Source organism: Hemitrygon akajei, chromosome 18 (assembly GCF_048418815.1).
Source record: "Hemitrygon akajei chromosome 18, sHemAka1.3, whole genome shotgun sequence".
Lineage (NCBI taxonomy): Eukaryota > Metazoa > Chordata > Chondrichthyes > Myliobatiformes > Dasyatidae > Hemitrygon > Hemitrygon akajei.
In genome coordinates this window covers 42,043,889-42,058,426 of record NC_133141.1, presented here as the reverse complement: position 1 = coordinate 42,058,426, position 14,538 = coordinate 42,043,889, and the positions used below count along the sequence as shown (strand labels likewise).

General features: G+C 40.4%; 1 protein-coding gene across 3 annotated transcripts in view; it reads left to right on the top strand.

Annotated features, from left to right (window-relative positions):
- Positions 1-14,538, top strand: part of LOC140741356 (inactive phospholipase C-like protein 2) — a 270,205-nt gene that overhangs the window by 129,299 nt on the left and 126,368 nt on the right. The gene's annotated exons all lie outside the window — the stretch shown is intronic.

Here is a 14,538-nt window from a genome sequence, read left to right as displayed (position 1 = left end):
AGTTATGTTCCATTATCTAATCTATTAGGCTGACCAGCTGCCACATATCAGTGTAGTATTTGGGAGGACATGCAATCTCACTGTGTGTTTAAACAGCGCGAATGACTTTACTTTTGACTGTGCAATTTTTCTTAGTTTACTGATTAAGTATCAACAGAAGTCCACAAATAAATCTTTGCTATTAATATCTCCAGTTATTGCCTATCCTACACCTCTCTTTCTACCCTCTCTCTATCCTACACTGAGCATTTCAGAGGGCAATTAGAGTCACTTAGATCACAGTTGAAATATAGGCCCAGAATGACCAAGTGAAGTGCATGAGTTTTTTTAAGCAATCTGGCAGTTTTCTGATAATCCTTGTAGAGTTTTCTTTTTATAATTCCAGCATTGTTCTTTAATTAATCAGCCATGGTGAGATTTGATTTATTGTATATCCCTGGATTATTCACTTTGCAATAACTAGTACGATAATTTAATCACCATACTCCTACTCTCTCAATCTCGATACTGATGTACTTGTTCATTGACTCTGCTTGAATAAGATGCTAACCACATTTGCATTTCCTTACCAGTGTGGAGTCTTGCTGTTTTCATAAATGCACATATGATTCCAAACCAGGTTTATTATCACTGACACGAGATCCTGCAGATGCCAGAAATCCAGAGTAACACAAACAAAATGCTGGAGGAACTCAGCAGGTCAGGCAACATCTGTGGAACATTTTGGGCCAAGTCTCTTCATTGGGGTTGGAAAGGAAAGGGGAAGAAACCAGAATAGGAAGGTGGGGGGGAGGGGAAGGAGTACAAGCTAGGCGCTGATAGGTGGAGGAAGTAAGGGGCTGAAGAAGAAGGAATCTGATAGGAGAGGAGAGTGGACTATGGGAGAAAGGGAAGGAGAAGGGGCACCAGTGAGAGGTTATGGGCGGGTGATGAGAAGAGAAAAGGTAAGAGGGAGGCCAGAGTGCAGAATGGAAGAAGAGGGAAGAGGGCAGGGAAACATTACCAGAAGTTAGAGAAATCGATGTTAACACAGACATATGTTTTGACATTTGTTGTTTTGCAGTAGCAGTACAGTGCAACACATAAAATGTACTATAAGTTACAATGAAAAATATATAAATACGTAGTGCAAAAAGAGAACAAAACTAGTGAGGCAGTGTTTATAGATTCAGGGACCAGTCAGAAATTTGTCAGCAGAGGAGCAGAAGCTGTTTCTAAAACACTGAGTGTCTTCAGGCTTCTGCACCTTCTCCCTGATGGAAGAGGGCATGTCCTGAGGGGTGGGGTTCTTCATGATAGATACCGCCTTTTTGAGGAATCAAAGGTATTCTTGATGCTGAGGAAGCTTACACCTCTCAAAGTGCTCTGAGAGATGTTTCTGAAAGTCTTGATAAAGTATTATTTCAATACAAAACTTGATTTGTGGTGCTATCAACATATCACAGACCTTCAAGAAGTTGTATCTGGTTAACTCTTTGTGTAACACAGTTTTTAAGTTGCAATAGGTGTATGATTAAGCTGGGATGTGTTGGCCCACCATCACCTGGAAAGCCCGGTCTGCTTTGACTTTGTCTTGACTCTGTCTGAAGTTACACTGATAGAAGTGCATAACAACTTGCCTCAGAGTGGACTTCTTGATATTTCTAAACAATAATTTCTTGATTGGCCATCAGTAAACATGCCTCATGGTTCAGTTTTGAACCATGAGACAGGTTTACACCATCTTTTTGACAGAGGCAGTAATATTTCTTGTTTAAATGATACTTTGGATGGTGATAGTAACTCTCATATTCAAAATATGAGTGCTACCACACTGCATACAACTGTCTTATGTACTTTGAAACACCAGTAATAATTTTCCTCCTTCCATCCATATGATTCATGCTAAATGTTAGTCATTTACTGAGGGATATGGGATGGTGGGATTAAAAGAGGCGACTACACAGTAGAAAAATTCCTCCTGTTAGACTTTTCCCAATGGCAAATTAAGATTAGAAAGGTTTAGCACTGAACTACTTTCAATCAGCCGACCTAACACTATGAACCCCCATTAGGCAAGTTAAATGAATGGCTGCATTCAGATTTATAAATAAAATATTGGGTGTGAATTAGTGCTGAGAGCTCAACAGTTTCAAAGAGGGTGAGCTTCGGCAGATCGATCATTTTCCACGTATAGTGCTTCCTAATTAGTTTTGGTGAAGATTTCTGTGTTGCTGCCTTGGTTGCAGGCTAGAAGACATGTTGTTATGTGCATTCACACTGCACAGGTAGTCTCAGCTGATTTTTAAATCAGAAGTTGGTGTTCAGAAACAGTGGTCATATCTGTAGTTATGTCAGGGAAGTGCTTCGAAGTACTTAATGTGTTCATGCCACTCAGCTGAAAAACTTAAGCTTCTCCATTACTGATGAATGAAGGAGCAATGAAACAACATTCACTGTAATTTCAATGGCAAAGAAAAACATTGAGGAGAGGGAACAATATAAGGATAGCAATGAAAATCGGGTAAGCTGAAGGTGCACGAAATCTAAAATAAGAGTGGGAAGCACATTAGTATAGCAGTTAGCCAATGCTGTCTGTCAGGGGTTTGTATGTTTTCCTTGTGACTGTGTGGCTTTCCTCTGGGTGCTCTGGTTTCCTCCCACGTTCCAAACACGTACAGGTTAGTAGGTTAATTTGTCACATTGGGTGTAGTTTGGAGGCACGGGCTCATTGGACCAAGAGAGTGCCAAGGTTTCTGTGTAGTAACTCTTTAAAAAATGCCCCAGAAAAATTCAGAAGGTCAAGCATCTGTCCAAAGAAAAAGATGGAAGAGTCTTTGACCAAAAAGATATTCTCTTTATCTTTCCACTCCATGCAGAATGTTTCAAGAAGGAGATATTTGTTATCTTGATGCTCAGGGTCTCATTCTGCACAAAAGCCTGTTCAACTCATTTGGAAGAACAGATCAGTTATTTCTACACCCATGTTTTTCACTCAGAGCCTTGCAATGTATCCTTTACAAGTAGATTTCCAATTCCATTTTGGAAGTTATTATTAAATCTTTAGCTATGTTCAAGGACTTATAACATGCAATAACTCTATTGTTATTTTTTACTTAAAAATCCAGAAATGTCTCCACTTTCAACCCTACAAAGGAAGTTAACAACAGCCCTTTTAACAATGTTTATCTATTTTCTGTATTTTTCCATTGCCAGTTGGCAGATCATAGGAAACTAGCAACGTCAGTTTACTCTTGCTTCAGCTCTGCTCTTGTGTTTTACTTCATGCTCAGTCTATACTTCCTGTCATCTATTCCCACATACTGTAAATAAAACTTTGGTTAGGCTGCATTTGGATTATTGCATGCAGTTCTGTTTGTCATATCAAAGGAAGGATGTGGACGTTTGTAAAGGGTTCAAAGAAGGTTTACCGTGATACTGCCTGAATCAGCGTGCATTAGCTACAATGGGAGTTTGGTCTGTTTCTTTGGAGAGTTGGAGGCTGCGGGGGAACCTAACAAGTCTATAAAATTACGAGAGGCATAGATAGGGTAGACAAGCGGAATCGCTTTCCCAAAGCAGACATACTAGAAGGTGTAGCTTTAAGGCGAAAGGGACTAAGTTTAAAGGGGATGTTCAGAGCAGGATTTTTATTAGCACAGACAGTTGTAGGTGCCTGGCACACACTGCCTGAGGTAATAGTGGAAGCAGATCTGATAGTAACATTCAAAAGTCTTTTAGATGGGCACATAAATACGCAGGGAATGGAGGGATGGGGATCATACGCAGGCAGAAGTGATGAACTTAATCTGGCATCATGCTCCGCACAGACATCGCTGGCTGAGAGGCCTGTTCCTGTGTTGTATGTTCTATGAATGCTCTGCAATTCAGGCCTTGGCCCAGGAAGCAGAATCTTGAGAGATCACTATATCTGATAGTCAGACATACTCGAATATTCACCTTGTTGTCTTTGCTAGAGATCTGATAACCAGAGTATTTAACTAGACACATTTAGAAGGAGCTGATGAATAGAAGTCGAGGTAACAGGTCATCTGATAGAATGTCAGGCCGGGTCTGAAAATTTCCTGGAAGGAGCACGGTTGCCAGCAATATTGTCACTAAAACAGTGTAACTGAAAGTGCTTAATTTGAGCATACTCTGAAAAAGAATTTATTGCTGCTATTTGTATCACTTGATTTTTATTTGTTTGAAACGAATACTAACTAGCCAAAAATATTAGAGCCAGAATAGTTTTGAGCTTTTAAAAGAAAAATGGTTTACTTAAAAGAAATGAGCCAAAAAGTTGGTGCTCAGAAATATACGTAATTAATTCAAATTTACATTTCATTCTTAAGTGTTTCACTCCCATCATAAACACACCAAACTAGACCAGACTTAACAGCTCATTGGGTTTGCTGGAAAAAAAGAGAATTTTGAATTGTATATGCTGAATATAATGTTAGATTTATTTCCAAGGCAGCCATGTGGCATGCTTTTGTGTCAGAAATGATTACGTAGTCATTATTCTCAGTTGGTGATGGCCAGCAGGGATCACCTCTCAGCAAGTGGGAACATTGTCCACATTGTGCTTTAGCTTGAGATAAGTTTGTGGTGGTCAATAAATTAACAGCCTATCCTGTGACTGGGCTCGAGTAGAGGAAGATTTCTTGTTTTAAGTGCTGGATAATAGCATAACTCCATTAAATGGTGGTTTGGAATGATCTGCTGTGCTGAGGAGAGAGCAGAGCTGGGGAGAAGACTACTTTAAACCTGCAGTTAATTTCAAGTGAAGTATCAATGTACTGCTATTTCTATTCCCAGGAAGGTTTGATTCTTTTCCTTGGTGTACCAGATACTTTATCCACTGTTCAATTACTGTGTATTATTCATAGATAATGGGGCAGCTTGCTCCCAGCACATTATAATCCTACTCAGTCTTGTCTAAAAGAAGTATGAATTTGGGGCTAGTTCATTTTCTAAGCTTTTTGTCCTGATCTCTTCAATACAGGCACTTGACTTCCAATACATATCTGACCGAGTTAAGAAGTATGATTCAGATGATAGAAACACTTATCCTAATAAATCCAATGGTCAGATATGCATTATAAAATGCCTCCATACTTGCAGGCTTTAGAATAAGATGGTCAAATGAGGCTATATTGGAGGATAGAAAATAAAATACTTCTAGTGTTGGATATTGTAGATATATACAAAACAAAAATAGAACATGCTGTGGAAATTTCTCAAATCAGGCTGGATTTACAAAGAGAAAATAGTTAACATTTAATGCTTTTCATCAGAAATGATATTGCCTGATTTGCATTTCCAATATCTTCTGTTTCTATTTGTATCCGAACTGTTCTGGTTTTCGTAAATTCACTTTACTGAGTTATCACTGGATACCATTCTAGAACAAGAAGCATGCTAGGCACTAGCAAGTCTGCCAGCTTGCAACCTGAAAGTAGCCTGGGAGGTACAATCACGGCACGATCACAGTGAAAATTACAACACATGCAGAGCTTTGAGAGTGCAACTGATCTCCTGAAACTGGTACCAAGAGTGGTTGATTTTCATAATTTGTTATTGTGATATCTTTGATGGTGGATTGAAAACCTTCCATTTGTTGATTGAAGGGACAAATCTCAAGGTTGCCTAATGTATACCTACTATGATAATAAATGAACTTTCAACTTTGACTACCTTTCTAAGGCTTAGCCCGTGGAAAGAGTAATAGTCACGTTCAAGTGAGTCCATTCTCTCTTTGGTTGAATCGGAACAGCATAAAATGATTAACTTACCAGGAATATTATTGGTAACATGGAACAGAAGTGATTATGTTCACTCAAATTAGTGTTTAATTTTTCCACTTCTGTAAGCAGAGTTATTTGTTGTGAGCTTGCTGCATTACTTCTCAATTTGTTTCATCTTATTGACAGCATTGAATTGCCTGCTTATGTGATCGGTTTTGGTATTGTGTTAGGACATATTCTGGAATTAGGGTATATAGCAGGCATTAACTTCAGCAACTAACTTCTGCAACCAATCTTTAGACCTGAATGTAGTGTTATAACCCCAGCCCCCTCCTTTGTGAGAATCGCAAGAGAGAGAGAGAGAGCCTTACGGTGTGGAATGTGGGCTGGCCGCTCAGCCAGACAAAAGCCTTGGACATAGCCATTGTCTTGGGAGACACCTTTGTGGAATAAGGAACTGGACTACGTGCAAACCCTCAGGGCAATGTGAGATGGGTGATGGGGGAAAGATTGCCTCACCCCCACCCTGATTGACATCTACAACCCTGCCAGTCCAGATAAAAGGTGGGCTGCCGAGGCGGGGCCTCAGACGCACCAAGGAGACATACGAAGAAGACACGATAGCGCTTCCCATCGGAGCGGGAAGCCAATCTGAAGGAAGCCACGTGCGTTAGATTCCGGATTGGGAGTCTGTGGCTGGAACCAAAGGACAAACCGTTTTAACTAACAACAGGGATTTGCTTCGCAAAGACGACGGGCAAGTGTTCCTTCTCTCTCTCTCCAACACGTGAAATGCCAGCGGTTCCCGAAACGGGGAAGCCTGCAGACTTTGAGTGACTCTTATATTCCATTGGACTCAGTATCCCCTAGACAACGATAGAGCTTATTTTTGATTGATTATTACTATACCTGTGCTTTGGATTGAGTTTTGACAATGTATATGATCTGAATGTTTTGTATTAACCATACGTTTGTGCCCCTTTATAAATAAAACGTTTAAAAATAGTATCATCAGGCTTCAGCGGACCTCTCTATCTTTGCTGGTAAGTCACCCGGTTACTGGGGAACGTAACAGTAGATTGTAGATTACATTTAAAATGCAGCTTTGGACAATAGTTTCCTGGAGCTGGGGTCAGCAGTTAATTGAAAAACCAGACAATGCTGATTAACATTCATTTTGGGTGTCTGGAGTGTGGGTGTGAAGAAGGAGGTGATAAAATTATATGCAATTAAAATGAAGTATTGTAGATACATTGTAACTATAGAATTGTCCTTTGATCTTTAGCATATAAAATGTTGTGTAATATTGGGTCAAACAGGTCTCTTCCAGCCACTTTGTGGAATAAACCACTTCTGTATCCGTTAGCTTCAGTCTCTCCTCGGTGACTTTGTTCACATTTCAACATATGACATTATCCTTACCACAGAACTTGGGCAGGGTGACATACTGCCTCTCTAAGAATATTGTTTGCTGTTGTATTTCCAGAAGACCATTTTAGACAAATGTTCTCTTTGCCTTGAAAGTTTTACCCCAGCTATCTTTATAGAAATGTTTTGAGAATTTATATCACAAATTAGAGGTCATACTGTGTGCACACCATTAAATGATAACTGCATAGCATTGAGAAATCTAACAGGAAATATAGCTTTGTACCGTCATCTTAAGCCTAACATTACCTAGGAGGGAGATGAGAGACATTAATTTAACCTATTATTGATCTCCAGACTAATTGGGACCACTTGTCAATGCAGAGAATCTGAACATGAACAGTGGCTAAAATGTGACAGACCTAATTCACAGCTAAATCTCACAATTGTGGTTGAAACCTTGAATGTATTTGTTAGTGATTTCAGTTTAGTTAGTATGAACATTTCCTGGTACCAATCTGTTTATTTTAAGAAAATCACAAAACTTTCATTGAGATCAGTGGTGTTCCATTCTAGCAGACTCAATTCCTCTACTCAAATCCAGACTGGTAAACAAAAACACATATGTTCATAATTTTAAATTCTCTGAACATGAGCTCTATTAGGAAATGCACATTACTTGCTCTTTGCAATAACACATTGAAGATGCATTGAGTCGTCCTCTAGAAACATTGCAATCCTTAACAGTGCCAAAAAGGGAATTTGGGATTTTGAGCCAGCTATATCAGAGATGGCGTGTGACTTCGGGAGGAAATTGGAATTCATGGTGCTCTCATGATGTTATGGCCCTTATGTGCTCATAATGACACTTCTTTCCAGTGTTCCAAGGCCAAGATGTTTCCAATTTATCCTTTTATCTTGATGTTCCCTGGCGACAGATTTAGCTTTAATCTGAACTGACTCCATGCCTCATATTTTCCTTCAATTTTAGTGACAAGAATTTGACACTGACCTTCAGATGTGATGATGAACTCCAAAGAAAACATTTAAATAAATGTTTCCTTCTGGTTAAGATGGCACTACCAAGTGTATGTGACCACTCTCTGTTAGTCAAAAAGCTAAGACATCTGACTAAAAACATCACTGAAAATACCTTTTCTGAAGTAAATTGTGTTAAATTATTGCCACAAACAGTGAAGAGATGAGTGATGGCGAGGCAAGTTCAGGGGATGAGCTGAGATGGTGTGTTGCAGAAGGAGTTCTGATGCCCAGGGAGCAAGGTTGTATCGCTCTGGGCGCTGAAAGGAGGAGTTGGGGCCTGGGTCGATGCTTGTTCTAAAGCTCGTTCAACTGGCCTGGGCGTGAGGTTGGATCACTCTGGGTGCTGAGCTGATTTGAAGAGCTTGAGAGTGGTTTCAGGCTGGCAACGGAATCTGGGTCCAGAGCGAGTTGCTGAGTATTGTGGTCTAGGCCCAGGGCCTTTCGCAGCAGTGTGCCTGGGTCCTCATGTGAGGTACAATACGCTGTTTAGACAATTTTAACACCGGCCAAGATTGGAGACGAGAGCTGATTTCACTCACTCCCCACCATGGTCATCTCCATGGAGCTGAGGCTATGACGACTGCCTCGGCTGCTGTGCCCCATGCCCACTAATATGATGAACTGATAAGCAAAGCTTTGGGCCTAGATCAGGGTTTGATCTGAGGGCTCATTTTTGGTTCAGAATGCTGTTGTTCATTTCAATTGTTTGCATGATTTTTTTTCTCTTTCTCAGCCTTTATTTTTATTTTTATTCATTTTTTAAAATTGGGTTCTTTCAGGTTTCTTGCTTTGTGCCTACCTGTGAGCAAGTAAATCTCAAGGTTGTTAATTTATACTTTCTTTGATAATAATAAATGAATCTTGAATCTTGAAATATTTTCAGACGTGGGACAGCACAAGTATTCTGAAACATTAACTTTGTTTCTCCCTCCATAGATGCAGCTTGGCCTGCTGAGTATTTTATTTATATTGGATTTCCAACTTGCGCATTATTTTGTTCTTGTTGTCTTTCAGAAACTTTCTATAAGATTTTCAACACACGTCTTGAGAATAAAACAAACAACTGACACAAATATGTTAAGGGTCGTTGATATCCGCATTGTGCAGTTGACGTACTGGTCTTTCACTGACCTTTCAGTGAAGTGGTATCTACAAAGCTGCAAAGGTTCTTGTTGGCTTCTGTTACAACTTATCAATATTTCTGAGAGCAGTCATTAGCAATGCACCTGAATGAATGTAACATTAATCTAGGAGCTGGAAAGGGAGCCACTTACTTTGCCCTTAAGTCAATGCTTATCATTCTGTTTGGTTGAAGTACAATAAATCCTTTTATTTAAAGGTGCGGTCTGAATATGTTGCCATAAAATCTACCCACCTTCTCTTGTGTTATATAACCTGACTGTCAAGAATACAATGAGAGCATGGGTTGCCGGATAAACTTTGCAATCAATACAAAGTACTTTTTGGAAGTCCCCTCACTGCATCTTTATCATTTCATTCTTGCAATATTTATCAGTATGGAGCTGCAAACGATATGTTTTTGTATGTTCCCCTTGTTAAGATCTTCCAATGTTTCTCAATTCAAAGGTTTATTTAATGTCAGAGAAATGTATACAATATACATCCTGAAATGTTTTTTTCTTTGCAACCATCCACGAAAACAGAGGAGTGCCCCCAAAGGATGAATGACAGTTAAATGTTAGAACCCCAGTTCCCCTCCCTCCTTCCCATGCGTAAACAGCAGCAAGCAACGATCCCCCCCACCGGCAAAAGAAAAGCATCGGCACCCACCACCGAGCATTCAAGCGTGCAGCAAAGCATCAATAAAGACACAGACTTGCAGTACCCCAAAGACTACTCATTCACCTGGTATTCGACATACCACAGGCTCTCTCTCTCTCTCCCTAATAAGGGAGAAAGAGGTGTCTCCGTTTCACAGCGAGAGGGGAGACATAACAAACAACTTGCTGGTTTACGATGTTAAAAGTCCGATGCATCACTTTTTCTGAGCTCTGTGCCCAAAGATCTCGGGTCTCTGAGCACACAGCCTTAGATCTTCCAGCTTCCACGGCACACCGATCTCCTGCCTGAATGCCAACCTTCGATCTGCCTGTCTCCAGAGCCACGAGATCTCGGCCCTCCGAAGACAAGCTAAGCTCTTAGGCCGCATCCTTGGCATGCCAAATAACAGCCAGTCGTGAAACCCCGAGAGCGGGTCCCATTCCCGCAAAGAACTATAGTCAGTGTGCAACTCCAGGTCAGGGTCTTCAAAAGAACCCTGAAAGAGAAAAATAGAGATATTAAAGATGAAAATAGAGCTTGTGGGTCAGGAAACTCCTTCTGCGTGGAATAACTCCATTATGTCTGGCCAGTTTCTCCATCTTAGAGAACAAGCAACATTTGACATAGTGTGAGTGCTTTTAAAGTGGAGATGCAATTCCATCAAATTAGCGATCAATTACAGTTACTGTAAACTCAGGTTGAGAGTTTTCACCATTTAGACGGTATAATATATTCTAGAAAGGACTCTGGGGAACAGTGGAAATTGGTAACATTTTGAAATAAATAATACAGAAATACGATTTCATCATAACTCGTAAATCTATAGTAGGTTTTAAATAACATGATAAACCTGCTTATGAACTGAAGGTTTATATTCCATAATCCAGCAATGGGTCATAAAAAAATAGGGAACAGTATGGATAGTAGGTTAATGTACAACTAGCCTTTTATTACCTTTTGACATGTTTACAATTGTTAGGAGACATGAGAGCAATTAATGGGAATGTGCGTTTCAACGTGCTAAGCTTCTAAAAAAAGTTCTGCAGATCCCTACGTTCTGATCATTGTCATTCTGACTTCATTAGGATGTCACACATCACCAGACTGTGACAATAAGTCCATTGGTGAGTTTGAAGGTTTAAGCAAATTAGATAGGAATAGCTCTCTGATTCTGTGGGTTACAATTTTCTCCTGAGTATTCAGCACATCTTTTTAATGAGGAGCCAGGCTCAGTGGTAGAGTCGTGCCTCAAAATAAATGACTCACATTTTCCCCCCATTTAATTATTGTGATCTTTGCTCAGCTGTCCTTTATCTGTCTCTTTCACACTCTCTGTGCTGATCATTAATGTCATAAAAATAAACAGACTTGATGAGGCAGGGAGTGACTGTGTCGTAAGTCATCATAACTGTTCTGGGCAGACACATTGGAGCTTTGCTGAAGTTAGACTTGGGCAGAATATTCCCATAAATTTATTAAACTAATTTGGCAAAAAGAGCATTCGTTTGGAGTGCATTTGGTGACTGGGAGAGTTACTGTTTATTTTTGCAAGGATTTTTAACAGGATTGCAGATTATGGAGCCGACCAGCACTACCTGCCTTCACACATGACATTTACGGTTGCTTGGATTGGCAGGTCACTTATGATCCTCAATCTGTAGAATACTCTTAATCCACTTACATAGTCATGCCAGCCAAACACCAGGAGTGTTATGTGGACACTTTGTTTTACATCACTTAGTTTATGCCATCATTTTAGGATGGTTGAGGTCCCAGATTATAACCCCATCCAGTGAGTGAGAATCATAAACCACACACCACAGAAAATGAGCCCATTTTATCTGAAGCACCTCTGCCAAAAGGCTTTCCAACTAGCCCCACACTCTTGCTGTCTCCCTATAGTCCTACAAATATCCAGTCTATTCTTATTGTCCTTTCCAGTGCTATCCAAAGCATAACCAGTAATAAAAATAATAAAATCTCACTAGTAGCCTCCTGCATATTTTTTTTCTCTCTGTCATCTTGGATCTCCAGGGAAGTAATGAGAGATGTATTAGAGCTGACAATGTAAAGCACTGAGTGAGTAATTGTACCCAAGCTGCAATCTGCTGCTGTTACACAAGCTTTTTAGTGACAGTTCCAAGCAGCTCTTGACCATTCTTGGCCTCATTGCCTCTGGAGTGGATGGGGTGCAGCACTGGGGATGGCCAGGGTGTGCTTCAGAAGGACCGAGAGCTCAAGAGTTTCAATCCAGTAATAAAAGCAGGTTGGCATGGTAGTTTTACAGTGCCAGCAACGTGATCAACAATCAAGGTTCAATTCCTGCCACCGTCAGTAAAAGATCTCCCCGTGATTGCATGTGTTTCTTCTGCATATTCTGGTTTTCTTCCGCATCCTAAAGATATCTGGGTTGAGGTTAGTAAGTTGTGGCCACTCTATGACCAGAAGCGTGGCGACACTTGAGGGCTTCCTCAGCACCTCCTCAGACTGTGTTGGTCAGTGATAGACGCCATATTTCACTGCATGCTTCGACGTTTCAGTGTATATATGACAAATAAAGCTAATCTTCATCTTAAAAAAGGAATACAAATTAAAAAGAAACTACAAATGCTGGAAATTACAGAAAATGACAGAAACACCAATCAGGTCAGGCAGTATCTGTGCTAACATTTCAGGATCTGGTAGAGAGAGACAACAATTTAGAGAATGTAGGGGAGGGGGGGAACAGGTAGAACAAAGGGAATATATCTGATAGGCTGAGACCAAATGAGTTCATGTGCAGGTAAGTATTATTTAGAAGCACATTATGCTTCTTTGTCAGTGTAAAATGTTACAAAATTGAACTGTAGGACGTGGCCAGCAGGCAAGGCTACACAAGTGGAAAAAGAAAAATATGAGCCAAAAATGATGATATGCAGCAATGGCTGATACAGACAGAAAGTTAAAGAATTCAGTGTTGAGTCTGGAAGGTTGCAATGTGCCCCGATTAAAGATGAGGTGTTGTTCTCAAAGCTTGCTTCGGGTCTGATTATAACAAAGGAGGAGATCACAGGCAGAAATATGTGAGTGTGAATTCAAGTGCCAGGTATCTGTGGGCTGAGTACAGATGTTCCACAAAGTGTCCACCTCAGTCTAGGCTTGATTTCTCCATTGTCAAGGAGCCCATATTCTGAACACTGAATGCAGGATACTAGATTGGTAGAACTGCAGGCAAATCACTGCTTTGTTAGGAATGATCTTTTAGATCACTGGATGGTAGGAAGTGATAAAGTGAAATAATAGGATTTGCACCTCCTTTGGTGGCTGTGGGGAGATGCCATAAGATAGGGAGTTGTCAGTGGGAACAGAAAGGTATACCAGGGAATTGCAAAGAAAATGACCTCTTCAAAAAGCTGAAAGGGAGAGGAGGGGAAAATGAGTCTGGAAATGGAATCGTGTCATATGCTTTGTATGTCACATGTACTTCAAAACAAAATGTGTCTTGTGATTACGACCATCTCAGTCCGAGGATATGCTGGGGGGAGCCCATGAGTGTCACCATGCTTCCAGCGCGAACATAGCATGCCTACAGCTGGTAGAAATCATGAAGGCTGGTCCACTGAAAGCAGAGACTGGTGGGGAAAAATGCAAGGACCAGGAGAACTGTCCAGGAGGAAGGAGGATAAGAGAGAGATGAAGCTGTAGATGAGAGACCGAGAGTAATGTACAGATATGTTCAAAGATTCAAAGTGACATAAATCACAAAGACATATTAAGTGGAATACCAAGTCAAACTATTGCAGACCCAGACTGCATGTGATCAACTCAAGTAGAGGAAAACTTGGTCAAAACTTCACAGAGTGATCGGGACATACCAGCTCCTGTTGTGGCCCAGAAGATCTCTTCAATCAAGCCTTGGACGATGAACAATGCCGTTTGCCCACATTACAGACTGTATGCTGAAATGGCAATGGTCATGATCTTTAGTTGTGTGTCAACCAACCATATCTGTAATTAAATAGGGTAAAGAACACCAGTACCAGCAGCAGGAACAATCAGCACCTAGACAGAGGTTTATTCACATGCCAATTTGCCTTCTGGCATGAAGTTGTCATTTCAGACCATCACAGCCAAGATGTCAAATGTCGATGGAGTGAATTTTGGAAGCAGAGTTAAATGTGCTGAGCCTAGTATAAAGCCTGTTTTGTGCTACTGATGTGTGTGAATTTATCAGAGCAAATACTCTATTAAAACTGATCTTTCACAGGTGCAACAGGAACTCTCCTGACACTCTAGACGCTAAGTTAAATGACTTCACCTGTGAAAATAAGATAGATATTAAAGGTTCTTACAAATGTTTCTGGTAATGGTATTCTTAACTGTATTCAATGTTGCACTTCAGTATGGGATAGCACCCAAGATTTAATCTTTCTACATTCTTGTTCCCATTATAATTATTTTATCTTCCTGCTGAAGCTACAGAAACCAAGATTCAACAGCTTTGCCAAATCTGGTATCTCATGTTGGTGTCCTTCTATTACCTGCAAAGCTTGAGTGTTGGTGAGCTGCTTGACTGTGTAAGACATCACAAGCGTGCTCTTTCCCGAGAATGTGCACTTTCCTTATGGTGAATGAACCT